We start from the raw sequence: 23,328 nt of genomic DNA, 5'->3' as shown, positions 1-23,328 counted from the left end.
CCTGGTTAGTGTTGCCTGACTTTATATAAGTGTTTTTTATAAATGTGTGGTTGCGTTCTAGTCACTTTGCTCAGCGCTACTGCTTGTTACAACTTGTATTCGCCGTACTCGCCATGAACTGTTATTGCTCAGGTTAATCTCGACCCCCTCCAATGTAAGCGTGACGTATTTGGTTCTTGGATCTTGCCGGGTTGCAGAGTGGGGCCAGCTGAGAGAATAGGCCAGACTCCAGCCAAGGTAAATTGTGTCTTGAGTGCGCCATCTAGTGGGATCAACTGAAATGCCGGATATTGCAGGAAAAAGGCAAAATGAATGCAGTCTTTACTATCATTTGGACAATTTGTACCAATATTCGGCGGGCCGGATTCAAAAGCCCAACGGGCCGTATATGGCACGCGGGCCTTAGTTTGCCCATGCCTGCTATATACCAACAATGAAACACATGAGCCATCCTACAGTTTAAAAAAGCAGAAATAAAACCTGAGCTGACAGAAAATGCTCCGTCTTAGTTTAATACACACAGTTAAGCTCACACACACTATTTTATGAACATATAGGTTCACCTGCTGAATTAAAAACAACAAATGAAGCAAAGAAAGTGAAAACCATAAAGCAGATTCAGGCAGTAGAAGTATTCCCACTTGAAGTATTATCCTACAGAACAGTACAGCTCTAAGAGAAGAGAGAACATCTGATCCTTTACAACAAACACTAGATGCTCTATAGTTTTAGTAACATTGTAATCCTGATAGTAATCAACTATTTTCAGAAATGTAAAATAAATGTGATTACATCTTTTGTTATGTAACTGTAAGGGAACAGTTACCTTTTTTGTATCCTGATTATGGAATCCCGTTACATGTAATCTGAAAGATGAATTGGGGGTTGAGTTTCACAGACTCAATACTGTACAGTATTTTGAAACCCACACAGACTAAAATATGTTCATGGCACACGACCCAACTCAATATGTCTGCGGGCAGACTGAGGGTGGAGGGAACCACAGCTCTGCCCCACATGCAGCTCCAGACTCTGAGTGGATCCTGACGGGGCAGAGCAGAGCTTCAGGTGTACTGTGTGTAATGAGAGCCAAACAAACAAACAAACAAACAGGAAGTTCATGTTCCCATGCTGAAGTGTCTGAGCAGCAGTTTGTAGAAGGTGTCCCACAGATCTCCAGAGTCTGCAGCTTTTCAGGCCAGATAAACACCTCCTCCTTTTTAAAGCTTAAAGTGAAACAAGCTGGAATAAAACCATGCTTTCTCCACCATGGTGAGAATAAAATAATAATGAGCTGTATTTCTCTAGCTTAAAATCCTTCCCTCCTAACAGTTTTGATTACCAAATTGTCCTATAATATAATATTTCCAGACATAAAATTGGACTATTATATTTCTGTGTCATGGAATGGGAAACTGCATTTAACTATTCATCTGAACTGCATAAAAAATGTATGCAGGTGGGACCAATGGTAGTAAAAGTGATACTGTAAAGTACAAGGCTTGCTTATTATTTTGGGCTGATGCTTGAAACAAATCATTAACTACAACACACTAGGTTTGAAATATGTATGTATATTGAACTAAGGACCATGCTAAAAAAAAACATAAATCTCAAATGCCCCTTTCACACCAACGCGTTTTCAGCTCCGGCTCGGAGCTGGAGCCTGAAAAGTACCGGTTTTTCCTGTTCACACCGCAGCGTGTTAGCTGCGTGGAGCCTATTAGCTCCGGAATGCGGTTCACTTCCAGCTCCAAAAAGTTGTCGTACTAGAGGCAAGAGCTTCGGAGCTAAGAGGCGGCGTCGCTTACGTCTCTCTTACGTCGAGGCGTGCAGGAAACTAAACCCACCTCCCCTGAACATGCCATGGGTCGACTGAAGAGTCTCGTCATGCCTGCCTACAAGCAGTAGCGCTGAGCAAAGTGACTAGAAGGCAACCACACACTTATAAAAAAAAAAACACTTTATAAAGTCAGGCAACACTAACCAGTAGGGCTGTGCAATTAATCGTATTTTAATCACAATTACGATTTTGGCCTGCCACAATTACGAAAACATAATCGAAAAAAACAATTATTTTGCTTTGCTAGGTTGTGACAGTGCACTGCAACATATTTGATCTAATTAATTTTGGTCTCATTTATTTGTATTTATCATATTTATATATGTTTAGTAGCTTTTGGAAGTGCGCTCCAAAATATTTGTTGATCTTGTTTATTGGTATTTATTATTTTGATATTATTTATTTAAATGTATCATTTATTTTTGTATTGGTTTTTCAGTTGAATTATACGTTCAGCGTAATCAACAGTTAAAAAGATACTGTTCAAATTATTATTTGTATTTGTTTTAAAGTTCAATAAATTGATTTTTTCAAAGTCAATGAATAATCGTATTTAATAATCGTGATATCAATTATTGACCCAAATAATCGTGATTATGATTTTTGCCATAATCGCACAGCCCTACTAACCAGGCTTCGTGTGATTCTGTTTATTTGTACCTTACTTTGACCATCCGTTCGCTGTTATTGATCATTGTGGAGAGCAGGCAGACGTTTGGTTTTGTATTATAGCAGCTATCGGATGGAATCAATACATGGGCTGCACAGGTTGTCATGTCCGACTATCACAAGTAGAATCATAATGAAAAATACGCCGGTAAAAATGTGCCTGTAGAACACGGCTTAGCAAGTAGTCAGTTTAGTTTAGTTTCGGTTGCTATGCTAACATCACCCATGTTATACCAGAGAAACTTTCATAACAGCGTTGTGATGCCAAACAGCGTCAATTCAGACTGACACACATTCACTTAAGGGGAACTGGGGATATGTATCAGCTGCTTGTGTGACAGTCAGACAGTGAATACTTTAGAGCCGTGTGAGCTAACCCGGAGCTAACGGGAGAATAAACTCCCGTGGAAGAGCAGCCAGCACTGCAGCGGTCGGTAAATGCCGCTGAAACACATTAATAAACAATGAACCACGGCACTCTGGAGAAAAGTATAAGGTTGGAGAAGTCGTTATTTAATTTAATCTGGCTTCGTATGATTAAAAGCAACACGATCATCGACCCGACGCAGTCCCCCGTTGTTGTTGTTGTTGTTGTGAGCTCCGTTGGGGAGAAAATGAGCGATGTAAACGGTGACGTCATGACGCAGCAGCGGCAGCTCTGGGCGGTGTGAACAGAGCGGGAGCAGAAAAGGGAAACCGGAGCTGAACCAGAAAAGCTCTAGCTAGGAGCAAGAAAGGGAAAAGCGCTGGTGTGAAAGCCGCAAAAGAGAGAAAATATGCTATATTCCAGCATATTACATTACATTGTATTTAGCTGACACTTTTATCCAAAGCGACTTACAATAAGTGCATTCGACCAACAAGATACAAACTTGAAGAAAACAGAATCATATACATCAGGTTTCATAGAGCTAAAACATTTAAAGTGCTACTCAACTGGCTTTAGATAAGCCAGTCCTTTATTAGTATATAAGTGCTTTGTTAGCAATTCTTTGTTAGTGCTTCTATCGCTCGAAGCGGAGTCGAAAGACATGAGTTTTCAGTCTGCGCCGGAAGATGTGCATGCTATCTGCTGTCCTGATTTCAATGGGGAGCTCATTCCACCATTTTGGAGCCAGGATAGCAAACCGACATGTTTTTGCTGATGGGAACTTGGGTCCCCCTCGCAGTGCGGGTGCAGCGAGCCGTTTGGCCGATGCAGAGCGGAGTGCACGTGCTGGTGTGTACAGTTTAACCATGTCCTGGATGTAGGAAGGGCCAGATCCATTCACAGCATGGTACGCAAGTACCATTGTCTTGAAGTGGATTCTAGCAATAACTGGAAGCCAGTGAAGGGAGCGGAGGAGCGGCGTGGTGTGGAAAATGTTTGGAAGGTTGAAGACCAGACGAGCCGCTGCATTCTGGATGAGCTGCAGAGGTCGGATGGCACATGCAGGTAGACCAGCCAGGAGGGAGTTGCAGTAGTCTAGGCGTGAGATGACGAGAGCCTGGGCCAGAATCTGAGTCGCTTTCTGGGTCAGGAGGGGACGTATCCTCCTGATGTTGTAAAGAGTGTATCTGCAGCAGCGGGTTGTTGCAGCGATGTTTGCAGTGAAGGACAGGTTGTTATCTAGGGTCACACCCAGATTCCTTGCAGTCTGAGTCGGGGAAACAACAGAGGGGCCGATGTTGATTGTTAGGTCAAGAGTGGGACAATCTTTTCCCGGAAGGAAAAGCAGTTCAGTCTTGTCAAGGTTGAGCTTGAGGTGGTGAGCAGACATCCACTGAGAGATGCCAGCTAGACAAGCAGAGATGCCTGCGACGACCTGGGTTTCAGAACGGGGAAAGGACAGAAATAATTGGGTGTCGTCAGCGTAGCAGTGGTATGAAAAACCATGCGGGCTAATGACAGATCCGAGCGAGTTTGTGTACAGAGAGAAGAGGAGGGGACCAAGGACAGAGCCCTGAGGGACTCCTGTAGTTAATTGACAAAGGTCGGACTCGGACCCTCTCCAAGTTACCCTGTAGGTGCGATCTTTGAGGTATGAGGTGAGGAGGGAAAGTGCAGAGCCTGAAACTCCAAATTCTTGGATTCAGTGCGAAGGAGGATCTGATGGTTCACCGTGTCGAATGCAGCAGACAGGTCCAAAAGGATGATGACAGAGGAGAGGGAGGCTGCTTTAGCCGTGTGCAGTTCCTCAGAGACAGCAAGGAGGGCAGTTTCTGTGGAGTGACCTGCCTTGAAACCAGACTGGTGCGGATCAAGAAGGTTGTTCTGATGGAGATAACAGGAGAGTTGTTTAAAGACAGCGTGTTCAAGTGTTTTAGACAGGAACGGGAGGAGAGAGACAGGCCTGTAGTTAATAACATCAGACGGGTTGAGAGTGGGTTTCTTTAGGAGAGGGTTTACTCTTGCCTCCTTGAGACTGTTTGGAAAGTGACCAGAAGTTAGAGAAGTGTTGATGAAATGGGTGAGAAACGGTAGAATATCAGGAGCGATAGTCTGAAGGAGGTTTGAGGGGATAGGGTCCAGAGGACAAGTGGTAGGACGGGCAGAGGTAATGAGGGTAAGAACCTCACTTGGAGAGAGAGGGGAAAAGGAGGTCAGTGAGTGGGTGAAAGGTGGGTCTGGTGACCCAGTGGTGAGTAAAGGTGAGTCAGAAAAAGAAGAGCGAATATCATCAACCTTTTTTTCAAAGTAGTTAACAAAGTCGCATATAGCTACATTCTTATGGTACTCAAAATACAAATTAACCAACACCTATTATAGAAAATATCAAAGCACAGATGTATAAAATATAAATACCAGCACATTTATCAGTACAACTAATATATATCATTTAAACTCTCAAATTACAGTGAATTGATCTTGGCAACCATGGGTGTGCACTGGGAGCATATTCCAATGCCTGATGGTAAATGATAAAGCACATTGTGCTAGGGCTGCTCAATTAATCGTATTTTAATCGCAATTACGATTTTGGCTTGCAACGATTATGAAAACAACATAATCGAAATAAAACGATTATTTATTTTATTTCTATTATATTTTTTTATTGGTTTTTCAGTTGAATTATACTTTAAGTTTAAGGGTAATCAACTGTTAAAAAACATACTGTTCACATTTTTTTTTCAATAAATGGATGTTTTCAAAGTAAATGGATAATCGTTTTTAATAATCGTGATATCAATTATTGACCCAAATAATCGAGATTATGATTTTTGCCATAATCGAGCAGCCCTACATTGTGCCTCAGTGGGATGAACTCGGCGTGGGTTAGTACGTATCATTACGAACACCTGAAAAGCAGCCGTACAACAATAAATTCTGATGGGATTAAGTCAGTGGAGGCCGGCCCATAGGGGCGCTAGGGGCGCCGCCCCACCTCTTCCCACATTCTAGATTGTCATTATATAAAAAAAAAATTTTATGAACAAGGTACATATTATATACTTGGTGTCAGTTAAATGTATAATCTACGATAAAATATCGATACAAATTGTTTTACGATGTCTAAAGTTACTGATAAATCACATGTTTCCTGCTTGGGGCGCAGAAATCTTTGGCCATTGACTCTCGTTATAAGTGGTGCATGCGCAGTCCGCACCTCTTCAATGCAACAGACAGGAGCGGCTCGGGGCGCATCAAACTGCGCCCAAAGCAGCTGTTGACACCACCAACAGCTAGGGGGCAGCAGGAGCGCCAGAGTGAGTGATTGACGTTTGAATGAGAGAGAGTTAAGGCCCCTACACACCAATCTGACACCAAAGAACAAGTCCCGATGGACCCGACTGTTGTGTCGCCTCACGTCTCCTGCGTCTTGGCCAACAGTCGCACTGGAACACACCGCAAAGACTTCAGCCGACGGCCAAGTAGCACGTACGAACTGCGCATGCGTGAGTGGCAATAACTCTCCTTACCAGCAGGCAGCGGTAGTGTGTATTCGTCATTCAAAAGAGGCAACAACCGGAAGACAGACTGCGTGATAACCGAGAGAAGAAGAACAGACTGCGTGATATAAACAAACAACAAATAGCGTGTGCGTTCCATTTTCACTCTACAGCGAGAAGCTCATGGGGCTTTCCCGAACCTGTGTCGAGAGCTGGAGTTAAATTAAATCTCAGATTTGCCTTCTTAATCGTTTGTTTGGGTCCCTCACTTCCGTTTCGCTTCTCATGCACTGATTCGCTAAGCTGAACAGCCAATCAGAGTGATTTCTTTAGCCGACGGCCTTTTACCGACAGCCTGAATCGGTGGCGGAAGGTGTCGGCACGGCCGAAAAGACACGACGGGGCGGGACACACCAATCTGAGTAGGGCGACAGGACGCTCATCGACGGCCAGACATCTATCAACATCTATCGACGGCCGAAATCGGCTTGGTGTGTAAGGACCTTTCGACGGAGACGGAGTGTAAACAAAACTAGATAGCGAATATGGAGAAGGAAAATGATGTTTAATCACTTAAAGAAACACCCTTTGAGAGGAGGAGACTGGAGGGAAAGCTGAGAGTAAAAGAGCTCGGACCTAATCAGCCTGACATAGGCAGGAGTTAAGGACAGAGGAAGGCAGTATACATGCTCTTTTTCAAGGAGCTGGTTTAACAAGAAGGCTAACTGTAGCAACACCAGTGCTATATTTAGCTTCCCCTGCCTCCCTTTTCAAACGTCAGGATCAGACCAGTCTATGGACCAGACCCAGCATGGATCCAGACAGATGTGAGTGACTTAAAGCACATATCAGACAAAAACTCAAAAGCATGAACAAATAGAGTCCACAAGGATGATGCTATGCGACTAGCCATGTTTAGGAAAGTAAACACAGCTGTCCAGTGAGGGCTACAGGATAGGGATCAGTGAGCATAATATCCTTATTATGCTTATTTTTATGCTTATTATGGTTGACAAAAACACTAAAATAATAGACTGTATCAAGTGCTGTGTGCCTTTGAGCTAGCCCTGAGTTGTAATATGACATATGTTTTGAGTTTGTGTATAAATTTGCTTACATTTTGGTAGAGCCCCCCCTGGAGAGAAATGCACCAGCTGCCACTGGATTAAGTGAAGCCCACCTGGCGATCAGAGCCCAAGTGTTTAAAGCAGGGGAAACAGAAAACAACAGACCTGAAGCTTTAGAGAGGACAGCTGAAGGGCCAGTGCCCTGTAGACAGCAGCATGATTTTAACAGAAGTCATGTGGTTGGAATGGGCAACTGAAGAACAACTGAAACGCCTCCTTTGTACACTTGGACTCAATTTATCATCATCTGTGACGTGAAACGTAGAGGTACAAAAGTGTCTCCATGATGTAATATAAAGAGTTGTGAAACTTATACAACTTTTTAGCCTGCCTTGCTTTTATCTGGTCTTGACCTGTGTGCCATGATGCAGCACCAGAACAAAGTGTGAGGAAGTGACAGACCACTTCTGTTTCCTCCTCTGATGCATATTGGAACCCCTCAAGGTTTATGAAAAAGCCCTGATAATATTCCTACACTGTCTGGACGTATGGGGATTAGTGACATCTACAGTGATGTTATTTATCTTATTTCCAGTGGTGGAAAGTTACTAAGTACATACTGTACAGGAGTACAAATTTGAGGTACTTTGACTCAACCCGAGTACCGTATTTTCTCTCTGTGCTGAGTTCAAGTAGATCAGGAGTCAGAGCGTTCAGCTACCAAACCTCCTGTTTTTATTAGGGAGGCAGACAGTGTCCAAAATGTTAAGAGTGTGTTGAAGAGCTTTCTTTTTAATAAAGCTATGATTAGAGCTGGTTTAAGATTTCCCTGTTTGTCCTCCTGAGTCCTACATTTTATTGTATTTCTTCTATTGTTTATTGTATTTTTACTGTCTTTTTTTTTATTGTATCTTGTTTATTTGTATATATTTCATTTGTTATTCAAGTCCTATCTCGTGTTTTCATTGTTTTCTTTATTCATCTGTTAACACTGTCATCTATTTTGTTAATCTGTAAAGTCCACTGAGACAAACGTGTTTTGTCATATTGAGCTATATAAATAAACTTTGATTTGTGCTATTTCTACTGAAACATTGTATTTTTAACTTCAATACATTTACTTTGAGGCTTCATTTACTAGTTTATTTATAGATGACACCAAGATCCAATGAAGTGAGCCGGATGTTAAAGAAAATGTTGGTAGTGGCCAAACTGGTCCAGATACGGGTACTTCTGCTCTCTACAGTCATGCAATTTTTTTGCCTCATGCACCACTGAGCAACCTTCATAGGGATGAACAAAGCCGTGCCTCCACACTGTCTCCAGCTCTCTTTATACCTCCATGGGTCACAGCAGGCTGACAGGAACAGCTGTGATCTTAATCTTCAGGTGGTGCTTCTGTTTTAGTGTGTGGACATGTTTTGAAACAGGCAGATATGATGATGGCCAACCAGTCATTTAAATCTGCAGAGCTGGGGCGAGTTTGGCAGACCTGCCTGTTCAGAGTGAACACTGTGTACTGTTGTGTTGACATTGTGTATTCTCCTTGGCCAAGTCTTCCAATTAAAACCTCCAGTTTGGTTACACATAAGAACCACATGCTTCATCATTTTGTTTCCAGTCAATTGCTCCGAATTTTCTTCACAATCACAAAATATTAAAAGGACTGTCACTCATATCCAGAGGCTCTCCAGAAGAGAAGGAATAGCAATGCAAAGATAACAACACATTTCCAGTTACAGTCTACTCGTCAAGTATTTTAATATATAAAGAAATCCAGCAGCACACCAACAACCCAAAATGTTTTAAAGGTCCCATGTTATGCTTTTCCGGTTATTACCCCTCCCCTTGTGTGTTATGAAGGTTTTTATGCATGTAAACGGTCTGCAGAGTCACAAACACTCAAAGTACACCCTGTAGCGAATAAAACTCTAACACAGAAAAGACCTGTCTATGCTGCCCCAAAACGCCTCATTGGAGATTTCTCTTTTTCTTCCTGGGTACAGTGACGTGACCAAACCCAGTAGTGGAGCCTCGCAGATGAGGAGGCCTTCCTGCATCCATTCGCGATGTCTCACTGTCTCGCAGACCCCACGCAGCAAGCAGGAAATGAACCCAGCTCACACTGTCCGCTCCTCGCAGCCGCGAGCCGCGCAACGTCCCGCCAACACGGCACCCAGACCCCACGCAGCATTCTCATCCGTTTGTCATTACTGGTGTCATTTCCTGGTTGCTAACGCCATTGTAACACATAATCACTGATGTTCAGCTGTAACGGTGATGGACTCATCAGAACATAGTGGGCGAGCTGGGGGAGGAGCTCCAACAAGCCGTTTAGGACAGAGAGTGAATACACATACTATACAGAGATGCTGTATGAGAAACCAATGTGAGTTTGGAACATTGAACAATGTAAATATATTCTAGTAGACCTCAACAATGGAATTATGATCAGTAGAAATGGCCATGACATGGGACCATTAAAATAACAGATTTTAGCAGAATAAACTTTTTGGAGACAGGTGTTTCGTTTGGAGCCCAGTCACTACATTGCAGGCACAGACGCTCAACAATGGCAAATTATTTTCAGCAAATAAATGCTTTTTTTGTACCAATTAAGTGAAATTGGACGATTTCCCATGGCACACCTGACAAACTCTCACGGCACACTGGTGTGCCATGACAGTGGTTGAAAATCACTGCTTTAGAGGACATTCTAAAAGGTCAAAACATTGTTTTACTCTAAGCTGCTGTGATGTCAGAAGTCAGATATCCTACCCAGCCACTATACGAAAATCAAACACACCACAGACGTACCGTATACACACTTTTTTTTCCTGATTTTCTGATCTGAAGTGACAGGAAATATCTTACTTTTATCATTGAGCACCAAAAACGACCTGTCTGGGGTCAACATCCAAATGTGATGACATTATTTGATTGAAGCCATCCAGGAGTCAAGTTGTGTTAAAAGGTAAACATCTGAAATGCATTTGTGAAAATAAAAACATGCTTAAGCATATCTTTATTCCTGGCTGTGTGGGAGCTTGTGTCAGAGTGCTGAAATTGAGCTTAAGGACTAAAAGCGGCTTTAAAATTAATCGGGCCCTGTGTGGGATTAAAGGCTGCTGTGTGTTCATGGTGAGGCCACAGGAAGTGATGTCTGTAGAAAATCACAGTAACCAACAATGTACTGTAGAAAATCACAGTAACCAACAATGTACTGTAGATAATCACAGTAACCAACAATGTACTGTAGAAAATCACAGTAACCAACAATGTACTGTAGATAATCACAGTAACCAACAATGTACTGTAGATAATCACAGTAACCAACAATGTACTGTAGATATTCACAGTAACCAACAATGTACTGTAGATATTCACAGTAACCAACAATGTACTGTAGAAGATCACAGTAACCAAAATAGAAAGAACCAACCGAAAAACCCCATTTCTAGAATAGCTAAAATATCTAAAATATCTTAAATAAACCAACATCTTTTTCTTAATATACATAATCTTGATGCAGTGTAATTACTAGTTTGGCTATACTAGATATTTTATATACTTAGTAGATATATATTTTTAAGACCCTATGTCTTTGCAAACCGGAAGAACTACAACTGTGGTGCTGATTTGTACCAAGCTGCATAGCGTGGCTCTAGGGAATTGTAGTTTTTAAATATATTAGTGTTTTTCCTAAAATTGGAAGTTATAAATACTGAATTAAGAACACACTGAGGGTTTAAGGGGATGGTAAACACATTTGTGTAAACAGATTTTAAATATCAAATTGTGAAATGGGTGAAAATACATTTTAACCATATTTGAACCAAATGTGACAGGTCAAGAGCTCTCTATAACAGTGGGTGTTTCTCAATCGCGAGTACGCTTGCTTGGTAGCACATGTCTGCCGAGCATCTTGCTTCAGAAGCGAGTCAAGAATACTTCCTGGCATTCGGAAAACAAAGAGTGGAACAGGCTAGCAAGTGTGCAGGTGTGCGTCATGAGAGGCCCCGCCTTACATTTTCCGCCACAGATTTTGGAAATTGGTCCGTGCGCAAAGCATTGTGGGGATTTTAAGACCGCGAAGTCTACTCATGTGCAGCCTCGATATTTCTCCAAACGGAGTACGCCGGGCTCGGTAGATTTCTAAGTATGCTGGAGATTGGAACAGTACTTCGGCGGCACTCGATGACGTAGTATGCTTGAAATAGTGGCTCTGCAGCAGCTTTACTCGACATTGAGAAACACTCAGTATGTCCCATGTCTGTAGTCCCTTTTGTTGCTTAATTATAAGCATTCAAACATGCACCGAGGTCAAGGTTCAAAGGTCAGTATTTCAAAGCAGGAGCCATGTGGAATCTTCATACTGACATATGTTACTCTCCAGGTCAAGACCTTTCCAACAATGTATTTTGTGTACCTCTACGGCAAAGTTTTCATTTTCTCATTTCATGGTCACAAGCCATCCCAGGCGTATAGTTTCAGAGAGCACTTTCAAGGCCCAATATATAGAAGCTTTTTTTTTGTTTATTTGTATTTGTTTTATGGAAATAGTGACCAAAATGTGTCACCTTCAGAGATTACAATACTACAGAATCTGTTTCATTAGCCAATGCAAGCATACAAAGAATGTGTCTTGGCATTGCGCCTTAAAAACGCAACACAGAGTAATAAAAATAGACAAAAGTAAGGTAATAATCATAATTTTTATTATTATTGTGGCGGCTCAATTCCCAGTCCAGTTTGAGTCGCCGAGAGGCTAAGCTTGGCTATAGGCTGTGACGCGTTTTCAAAGAGAAAGTCCACACCGAAGTAATATAGTCTGACAATATTTAATAAACAAAAGCGAACGACAAACTATAGGGACAAAAACGGTCAACAGAAAAAATAGGCTCAGTGTTTCCCCTATATACAAATAGAGGCGGCGCAGCGCCACTGCTGAAATATGCGCGCCGCTGCTAGGGGGCGCCAGCCAGGTACCCAAAAAAAATAAAATATATATATTTTCTTTTTTACTTTTTATTAAAATAAGTGGCGACCCTTTTTCATTTTTTATTGTTTGTTATCTGGATTTGTAGTATTTTTGTTACTGTATGTTAAATAAAGGTGTATTTTTGCTAAATCTTGAGAGATTGCCACTGTATGTACTGGCAGGGCCGAGAGAGAGAGAGGGGGAGAGAGGAAAAGAGAGAGGCTCCCGCTCATTTCTCCTGTATTATTATCCAAAGTTAATGTAAACTTGAATAATGTACTTAATTTGAATGTAATAATTCTGTTGGTTGTTGTTTGTGGAAGCGCCAGTGAATGAGCCCCATTAACTGAGTTTTAAACAGTTTATTGAGAGTGGGACAATCCCGTATCTCAGTTGGGAGGCTATCCAGAATGAGCTGCCTTTAACGGAGAGGACATTTTGACCAAAAGTGGTCCGTCTATGGTGTGATTACTGAATTATAAAAGTAACGCGTTACACTACTCCGTTACCGACAAAAGTAATATTATTACAGTTACTTTGTAACGCGCTACACCCAACTCTGCTGTCGGGTCACTCATTACTGGATCAGCGAGCTGCATGAGATACTGACGGGCTGTCAGGGGAGGGAGAGAGGAAAAGAGAGCGCTTCCGCTCATTTCTCCCGTGTTATTATCCAAAGTTAATGTAAACTTGAATAATGTACTTCATTTGAATGTAATAATTATGTTGGTTGTTGTTTGTGGAAGCTCCAGTGAATGAGCCCCATTAACTGAGTTTTAAACATCACTTTAAATGGAAGATCCCCATAGGCCCCGCCCACTCGATCGGATCGGCGATCTGTATCGGCCGATACTGATTCCGGCGATTGGCGATCGGAGCATCCCTAATTCAAAGTGTTTTAAAATATTGTGTATTATCTAAGAATAGTGATAATGTATTTGCCAAACAGTGCCTTTTGTTGAGTCTCGTAAAATGTGTTAGTTATGTTTATGTATTATGTCTGTCATTTCATGTTTAGTCAGGTTTTCATGTTTGTTCACGTCATGTCAGGTCTGTCAATTTATGTCATTTATCTCTAGTTAAGTCCCCGTGTTTCATGTCGTGTCTCGTTTTCCATTTCCTGTTTTATTTTGACCTCTTGTCTCTCATTTCAGGCCCTGTTACTTCCTCCCTTTGTGTGTTTTCCCGCCATCGTCAGCGTCTGCCCCGCCCCTGATTGTTTCCACCTGTTCCCACTCACCTCATGTTTAAATAGTCTTGTCTCCCTCCTGTCCTGTGTCAGTTCGTCTTGTTTGTTCCCACGTGTGGTCGTGCCAGGCCTCAGCAAAGAGAGTATCGTTTCCAGTCTTGTCAGGTTTTGTTATTTTTGTAGTTTAAGTTTATCTTAAGTTCTCTTTTTGTTACGCTTAGTTTTTTCCTCCTTGTGAGCGTTTTTTTTGTTATTCCAGTACTTACTCTGTTAAGGGGGATTTTCTGTTCATTGACATTAAAAAGACAATGTGTGTTACATTCAAGACTGTGCATTTGGGTTCTCCAGTTTGTGTCGAGGTCGTGACACCTTTTCAACTACAGCATGTCTCTAAAATGGCTTGGCAGAAGAAATGGCTTCATATTTTTTGTGTTGACTTGTTATCGTCACTGTTTTAAAAATGCAATCTCCAAGTTTTTGGATATTAATATCCATTGTTTTATGGATGAAAATATTTAATAAGTGTAGGAATTGCAGCTGTTGGTCAGTTAAGCACAGTTTATAAGACATGGAAGATAATTGTACATGGGATAGGCAATGGAAGACTACATTTGTGGTAGACATGGTATGCTCACCCATTTAGCACAAGAAAATACTTGATACCGTTCAATAATTAAGAATAAATTGTTAAAATGTATTGTTTGCTGTCTCCCTGCAGTTATTGGTAAGCTTTAAAATTGTGTCAAGCATTTCTGGTAATCTGTAAATTACCAGCATGACATGAAGTATACTATAATAAAGACATTTACAAGTTACAATACTGATACTGTAACTTCAAATTATAGCATTAAAGTTTCTATTTTACAGTTGAAACACTATTATATTACCGTAAACAAAAATACAGTACTTTTTAAATGGCAGTGTTTTATTTTAAACAAGAGAGGACATGTGGTGTGTGGAGAAGCACACCTGGGATGGAGGAGCGGCTGCAGGAAAAGCTGCAAGCTCAACAAAAGTGAATAATGGACACACTGAGTACATCTAAGTGGCCATAACAAAGACACTAAGATAACCAGGATTAACACAGAATGAACCCCCAAAATCAGTCCCTATTGTCTAAGGTATTCTTTATTATGGCTGATGGAAGTTAAATATAATTTTTCTTCTAAAATGTTGTGTAAGAGTTAGTGGACAAAAGCTATAAAGGACACAAAAAAATGATCTTGACCTACTAACTATTGGAGCGGGGAAAAACGATAACCTCACAGCTGTTATAACAAACAGGTGAAGTAGCTAATGCCATATGCTGCAATATAATGTAAATTATACCTGGCTGCTATATCCTCAGAACTGTTACAGGATGTGTATTTTGTAAATTGTGTAATTCTTATAATTTGTGTATCTTTAATATTTTTTTATGCATGCTTCTTAGGTAACATTAAGCTGTCTTTGGCTCTTTTCTGCTGTCACAATGTACATTTCCCCTCTGTGGGACTAATAAAGGTATTCTGATTCTGATTCTGATGCAGACAAGGCTAACAAACCCCCTGATTTTCCATCAAAGTGATATCTAGCCTTTAAAGAGGCTTTACTATGCTTTGGGGGGGGGGTTTCCCTTCCTGTAGTGTGTTCTATATATTTGTTTGCATGTAAAACGGTCTGCAAAGGATAAAATCCATGTGTTCCCTCCAGAGGGAGTTTCTCTCCCTCACAGAAAAATAAAGAGCCTTTTGAACATTAAAGCATGGAAACATGTCACAGTAGAGACACTAAATACAAATATGAACCTGACATTTTCTATAATATGTCCACATCATCCTTTAACTAGACTCTTACAGAATGTCAGCTCACCCTCATGGGAGGACACCATCAGTTCTATCATTCCAAAGAAGGGGAAGACACAGAATGCTGCAGCAACTTTAGTCCATCTAAGACAGGGGTGTCAAACTCTAATACACAGTGGGCCAAAATAAAGAAATCGCTACTAGTCAAGGGCCGGACTGGTTAAATGTTTATTGCAAAACTTATTGAAATGAACTTATTGCACATATTAAACCTGGAACTAACAAAGCTTAAATGATTGCCTATAAAAACAACATTAAACATTAAATAATCAGTTGCATTCATTTCTTATGGCTCTATCTGCAGAGTCATTTCTTATGAGTACATTTTCCCACAGGCCAACAACAGCTTCAAAAAAACGATTTCCCTCAAAGAGAAAACCAAACATGCCCTGTTGTCGTGAGATAAAAAGTGCAGAAGGAAACATCCATGTAAACTCAGTGTGCTGCTCTGTGATGCTAGTTCAGATACTTGGCATCTCATCTTGGGTGCAAGTTCATCAATGTTTGGGCTCAGGCTCTGAGCTGAGGAAATCCTCAGGATTGAGTGAAGGTGTGCGTGCAATATACCGGCGGGTCAGATCTAATAGTAATTAGAAATTATCCTGCGGGCCGAAATTAAATCCACCACGGGCCTTGAGTTTGACCCATGTGATCTAAGATATACAATTATGTTATAGAGGAGAGATGTAAAAAAGATGTATAACTGTTATAGGAGCTGAAGATCAAACTGTGTTTATTGCAGGACGCCAAACACAAGACATTAGGCGGACTGCTAGTTATCAATATGAACAAATTGAAATGTTGCGTTGATAATGGCACTAAATGTAAAGTCAGTCACCTTTGGTTTTTTAATTCATCCTGAATAACACATTTTAGCAGAATCTAGGACCAGGAGGCCGGATAAACCAATCAACTTCCATCGCCACCATGGCAACATACCCCGGAGAGAATTGAACCACCGTCACAGGACTGAAAACCAGCGGGTTAACACTGAAGTTACCTGAATAACCCAAATCGCCCCCACAGGACTGGTGCAGTAATGAGTAAAAAAACTCGGAAATTAGTTAGCATTTTACCACTTCCCATTCCCGTCAACAATTTTTTTGTGTTTGGGGATAGAGTCTGAAATAAATGTAATTAATCTGTGGTTAACACAAGCTGAAGAGATGTTCACGTTGTGTTCTATGACATAAAATACACGCATTTACATTTTTTTTGCATCAATTACTTTTTGTAATCATAGCAGAAAATCCTACATTTGAAAACACTTTTCACTTACGTCTTAGCTCTAGACTAGAGGCTTTTACTTGTGTCCCAGCCTGCAGCAAAATTGGTCCATATATGCGGCCCTTGAGTGTACATGTTTCATCAATAATTTGTGGTGAGCTTTCAAGATCAATTATATAAAAATGTACATAACAAAACTATTTCTCTTGCTATTATATTCCTCCACCAACAAGTGAAGTTGCTGTTTACAATGTTAACGTCAACTTGACTTTAAACTTTACTGTCTGTCTAAAATGTCATAACTACAGAAACGTGTTTCGTAATGTCACAGGGTCGTTGACCTTTGACCACCAACACTTTATTGGTTAATCCTTGTCGACGTTAGAGCCAAATCTGAAGAATTCCCTCCAGGCATTCCTAAAATAAAATTGACGAGGCATAAAAAGGGAATTGGGTCTTTAACTCAAAGCAGCAGAAACTGAGCTGTGAGAGTGTCACGGGCCGTCTCCACAGCAGCGTTAAAACATCTTGAAACGCTTCTGCCCATTCACTTTGAATGGGGTGACGTCACTTTCCCTCACTTTTCGCCGGAATGCATTGTGGGCAGGCGAGCGGAGATTCTCAGGATTTTCAAGATTCAAAGTTGAACAATGTTCAACTTTTGAAGCTGAGGTGGAAGCGGCAGCCAATCAAATCCCGTGTACGCAAATCTGGCAGTTCAAGCTCTAGCCAATCAAACGGCGTGTATGCTGGGAGAGACATACCGCAGATCATTTCCTCATATTCCAAAAAATGGAGGAGAAATTAGCGGTAGCGAATCAATCACCCGGTGCTTTATGACCAGACCTACCGGGATATAAACCGGAGGAGCCAGGCATGGAGGGAGGTGGCAGAGACAGTGGTAGGTTTTCGCCTGTTTTGGGGAGTTTATATCCAGTTTACTTCAGGCTTTTTTGCTTCGTATGTCCCGGGCGGGAGATTCATGTGATTGGTTGCTCGCAAAAAATCCTCAAGCTTCAGATACGCCCACCTCCAAGATTTTTTTAACGCTGCTGTGGAGACGGCCCGTCAGGCTGACATCTGTGCTCACATTAGTTCTGTGTGCGCCTTACTTCAGCGGACACACACACATGATGCATGTCATGAACACTGAGAGGAATACATGTGGAAGAGTCGCAATAATTATAATATGTCAAAGGAGCAAGTTCCAACCAATGCTGCAGATAGTTTTTCCTGATAATCAGGCTTGGGTAGTAACAGATTACATGGAATGGGATTACGTTAACAAGATACAAAAAGAAGGTAACTGTAATCCCTCACAGTGACATAAAAAAAGACGTAATCAGATTACTGGTACTATACTACTCTGTAGGCCTAATTAATATGACACATTTCTGATGCTAAATATCTTGGTTTCTTCTTTTTTCTAAATTCTCATTGGTCTGTTGTCTTGCATACACTTAAAGGGGACCTATCATGCAAAATGCACTTTTGTACGTCTTTTATACATGAATATGTGTCCCCGGTCTTCCAGGGAACTCACCAAGTGTCAGAAAACACAACCCTCTCTATTTTCCTCCATACCCAAATCTCTAAAAAAGGGGCTGCAACGGATCTGATAAAAACTGATCCAGATTTGAACACTGTCCTGACGTCAGGACGGTGGCGCTACGGCTATTGGGCCAACTCCACCAATCAGGAGGAGACAGCCACGGCCATTGCCGTTCGAAAGCGCTGGAGACGCTGTAATACATATGCCAGGCCAGTAGATGGTGCTGTTCTCACAGAATCAGCCCTTGCAAAAACAGAGCTAGAAATTGTCAAATTGAGCAAAATGAGGCATGGCTAAAATGCATGATCTGTTTGGTATTTTGAAAACAAAAAAGTATAAATATGCCTTATATAGGTATGGTCCTACACTATATTATTCAAATATAGCATGATAGGTCCACTTTAAGTAAAAGACATCTTATTGATAGAGATGATCCGATCACGTGATCGGGGATCGGAGCCGATCACGTGATTTTCAAAAGATCGGAATCGGGAGAAAAAAATCGGGGATCGGAATTTTTTTTTTAATAAAATATTTTTATTTTATTTAATGTTACAAAACAAAAATGACCATGTTCACGTCTTAAAGTCATCCTGAGGCCTTAGTTTTGGTTTAAAATTACACAACATCATGTATGTGTTGCTTCTTTTGGGCTTGTTTTCATAGACCTGGTTGCTTATTTCTCTCAAATCTGGCAACAGAGTGGGCAGGGCGCAGTGTCTAATAGTAGCAGTAAGCTAACAAGAGGCTACGTTCAGCTGGTGCCTCGGGAGTCGGGACAGAGAAAATGTCAGGAGTTTGGAAGTATTATAAAATTGAAAGCGAAGGCAGTGTAACAGCCAGATGCAATGTTTGCAAGGCGGAGGTTCCGCGTGGTGGAAAGAACAGAGCTACGTTCAACACGACCAATCTAATACGCCACCTGAGAAACAAACACCAACAACAACACGACGAGTACACAGCGGCCACTCAGGTAACGGCACTGAAACAACTGACACTTTCAGAGACTTTTAAAAGGAAAGAGAAACTGCCCCAGAACAGTGAAAAGGCCAAAAAAATAACAGCCAAGATAGCTGAATTCATCGCGTTGGATGACCAGCCGTTATCTGTGGTGGAGAACGTGGGGTTTAAGGGACAACTTGAATGCTTTTCTCCTTTTTTTTCTCTTAATGCATTGCATAAAGATCGGATCGGGAAAAATCGGTATTGGCAGATTCTCAAAATCAAATGATCGGAATCGGATCGGGAGCAAAAAAAGGTGCCGCAGCGAAGAAGACTTCCCGCCCATAGTTACCATGGTTACCCTTCTGTTTATTCTCCGCTGTGGCTTTTTTTCTCCCTCCCCGAGGCAAGCGTTTGCTCCCGCTGCTTTAATTCAATGCAATCCCTCCCCGTCGAGGCAAGCACTGTAATTCTCTCCGGTTAGTCCACCGGCAGATGACAAACACCCACCTCTCCGCCTCTTCCAAGGAACGAGGGGACCGTGCGGCAGAGTTTCAGTTAGGTTTTCTTTCGCCGGTCAAGATGTCCGTTAAAGTTTAAATCTTCCGGACAAAATTAGAAAAGTGCCGGTCAAAGGTCTTCTTTGTTATTTATTGAGCTTTAAAACAAATGAATAACGACTCTATATAATAAAACACGGAGGACGGAGATCTCTTTTTCTCCCCCTCTTCTGACAGCCCAGCAGCTGATCAGAGCACGGCTCACCTCTCCTGCAGGGGGGCGTGGTCAGCAGAATCAGACCCGTAGACAGCAAACAGCAAATTAGGCATGGCTAAAATGCATGATCTGTTTGGTATTTTGAAAACAGAAACGTATAAATATACCTTATATTGTATGGCCCTACAATATATCATTTAAATATAGCATGATACGTCCACTTTAAATTTCGTTGCCAAATAAAACCCTCTCTTTTCCTCTGTACCCAAATCTCTAAAAACGGGGCTACAACGGAGCTGATCCAGATTTGCGTCCGATATGATGTAATATCGGAAATGTAGGCTGGCTTTACACCCACGGCCCTATCAGAAACGTTGCTATCAGAAACAATGCCCGACTGTTTTGGACGTAATATGATCGGTGCATGTTTACATTAGCATCGCTAACACTCAGAGCTAACCTGTACTGCACAGAGCATGTGTGTGAAGAAGCAGGAAATAAAAAGGAACTCACCTTGTGGTATAACCGGCAAGAGAGAAAGCCTTTGAGCTCCATACTGTTTCAGAAACAATCCTTGATAATCCATGATATGGCGTTTCATCACGGCAGAATCTGCCAGTAGAATCTCCCGCATGAGCTCAGCCCCCTCCTCTTTTTTTTTTTTAAAGCTTTATACCCAAAATCAGCACTTTTGAAACAGGAAGTGAAATAGAGGGATATGAGGCATTGCTAGAATGGGTGATCTGTTTGGTATTTTGAGCAAAACACTTCATAGACATATTTTTAATATATTTTTGATATATCTGAGACCTATGCTATTGCCTAAAAATAGCATGATAGGTCCACTTTAAGTGATAAAGAAGACTTTTATATTAAATTAACTTACTTTTTTATGATATCTGCCATGGAGACTAAATGTTGCTGCAAAACAACAATCACCTGCATTTAATAGTGTCAAACAGAGATACATAAGATGATTTTGGGGAAATTAAATCAAACTGAGTTAAAATAGAGTAAAAACAACACAGTGGAAGGCTCCCTGTATGACAATTATTGGACCGACATATCCATGTTCAAAACATGTTAACAAAAAATCCATTGTAGTGGAATAGAAACACAGGTTTATGTTCAGTCATGACCCTAATCCAGTGTTTCTCAAAGTGGGGGGCGCAGAGACATGACGGGGGGGGTGCGAGAGACCATGTTTTTATATTTAAAAAAAATCTAAGTCAAGCTACCCCACAGCACCCCCAAAAGAAATCTCTGGCGCCGCCACTGAGCCTGCAACCCCGTTTTGAAGAAATGTGCAGTGCAGGCTCATTGCAGCCACCTGTGATAAGACACACTTTTTTGCCAAATATCAGCATTTTCTTTCTTTTCATTTTTTTGCACAGATTGCAAAGTGGCAAAGTATTATAACTTATTGTTCGAGCAAAGGGATTGCACAATTGTATTATGTATTTATTTGTTTGACCAAACAGACTTATGGAGCATTGTTTTATTATCACTGTTCTAGCAAAGGAATGCTCACGTTCATATTGATGTATTTTAATAAATGTTAACTTGGCCCATTACGTGACTATTTGTGTTGTGTTTTTTTTTTCTCCAAAGGGGGGGCCTGACAGAAAAAGTTTGAGAACCACTGCCCTAATCTGACAAAGATGTGTGACATTTACGAACATGAGCCAATAGCACTTTCATAAAACAAGACACAAGAAGAAAAAACTATTCCCTTTGCAACTCCTGGAGTGAAGCAATGGAGCTAACTGTCCTTCTTTCTATAGAAATTACAGAACTGAGACAAAGTGCAGTGCAGTCTGAGCACCAGCTTCATCAGGTCCCCAGAATAAAAACAAAGCAAGCTATGGTCACTCTGAACCGAGGTGTAAAAACTTTAAACAGTGTGAACCGAAGTGGTAACTTAGGCACACAGCTCTGTGGCCCATAGCGTGACTAGGTAGATAGTAAGAGTATTCTCCTTTCCCTTCTGACTCCAACATGCCTCTCATTTAAAAAAAAAAAAGTGTGGCTTTTTGAATTTTTACTAATAAATCCAGTAATGGGTTCAATCAGTCAGACTAAAACACTAGAGATTTGTGTAGGCCAATTATTGTAAATATAGTTGGGAATAAAACAGTTTTTGACAGTTACTTTTCATTTGCATTAATAATTAAGTACTAGTTTATAGGAAATGCAGAGCCTATTTATACTATTGCAATATGGATGGAAAGATGCCCCGCATTGATTGAGCTGTACAGTCAACAGTCTCCATGATGATGTGCTGCTGGAATAACAGAGGACTCCATCACTGCTTCATCACATTCCACGAGAGAGCCACGATCATAGTGATGACTAATACACCAAATCATGTCCAACCGTATTACAATGAATATTTCCAATGCACTCCTTCCATTAGAAAACTATAAAAAAGCGCCGCTGTTTACTAAGCATCACATCTGCTCTCTGCCATACGCATTACATGCAAATCCGCAATATAATTATTAGATGAATGTTCGAAAAAAGATCCCTTGCTTCCCTTATTTCGGAATAAAAACCAGTGCGTTTGAAACGGGAACAATAACAGTGGCGAAAGAAGGTGTACCTGTCTGCAAATGGCGCTGAATGTGAAAAATGTCAACAAATGATGAGCAGCTTAGTGACGCTCCGTGAACTCACCGCTGTGTTCAGGTGCTGCGGAAGAAAGAGATGCTGTGGAGGGATGAAGACGCTCAGCGGGATCTATTCCTTACGAGCTCCAGATAAACAAAGTGGTGATTCATGAGCGTTATCCAGCGGCTTTAACAATGTGTAGGTTCCAGAAGCGAGCGAGAGGCCACCGTGTGCGCCTGTGCCCTCGGCGTTGTCTGACAGACAAAAGCAACGCATCCGGGGGCCTTTCTCATTTCACTCATTTCCCCTCCTCGACTCCTATCCTCGACTCCTACCCTCGTGTTTTAGTCCCGCCCACAGGAGATGCGAGCGGAGGAGCCGAGGAGAGAGGAGGGGAAGCAGCAGGCGGTTAGAGAAATGAGAAATCCTCTCCTCTGAGCGGTCATTTTAAAGAGACGTCCATTAATGATGACAGGAGGCACAGCCCTCTGTCTGATGGACAGAACTGTGTTCATGACGACTTATATATTTACTTTGAATTCATTCACAGTGCGGTATAATGAGACAATAACAGGCTACAGATGCGGACATACACACACATATATATACATATATATATATAAATATATATATATATATATATATATATATATAAATATATATATACCATTTCAGAATCAAACAAGTATGAGAGCACTCACAGCATAATAATAACGTAACACTATCAGAGACTGGATATATCCCCCCCCCTCTCTGGTCGCTACAAGGAGGAAAGGAAATTACGGGCCAAAAGTTGTATTTACAAGTATTAAAAGTA

At 41.3% G+C, this 23,328-nt stretch overlaps 1 protein-coding gene across 4 annotated transcripts in view; it reads right to left on the bottom strand.

Annotated features, from left to right (window-relative positions):
- The window catches only part of epb41a (erythrocyte membrane protein band 4.1a), a 98,921-nt gene extending 76,190 nt beyond the window's left edge, over positions 1-22,731 (bottom strand). For all 4 annotated transcript variants that reach the window (XM_034126260.1, XM_034126259.1, XM_034126262.1 and 1 more), the window contains exon 1: positions 22,578-22,731. The gene's annotated coding sequence lies outside the window, so the exon portion shown is untranslated. The remainder of the gene's footprint in view (positions 1-22,577) is intronic.
- Between the last annotated feature and the right edge of the window lie 597 nt (positions 22,732-23,328).

This window comes from Trematomus bernacchii, unplaced genomic scaffold (genome assembly GCF_902827165.1).
Source record: "Trematomus bernacchii unplaced genomic scaffold, fTreBer1.1, whole genome shotgun sequence".
NCBI lineage: Eukaryota > Metazoa > Chordata > Actinopteri > Perciformes > Nototheniidae > Trematomus > Trematomus bernacchii.
This window is presented reverse-complemented; position numbering and strand designations above follow the sequence as displayed.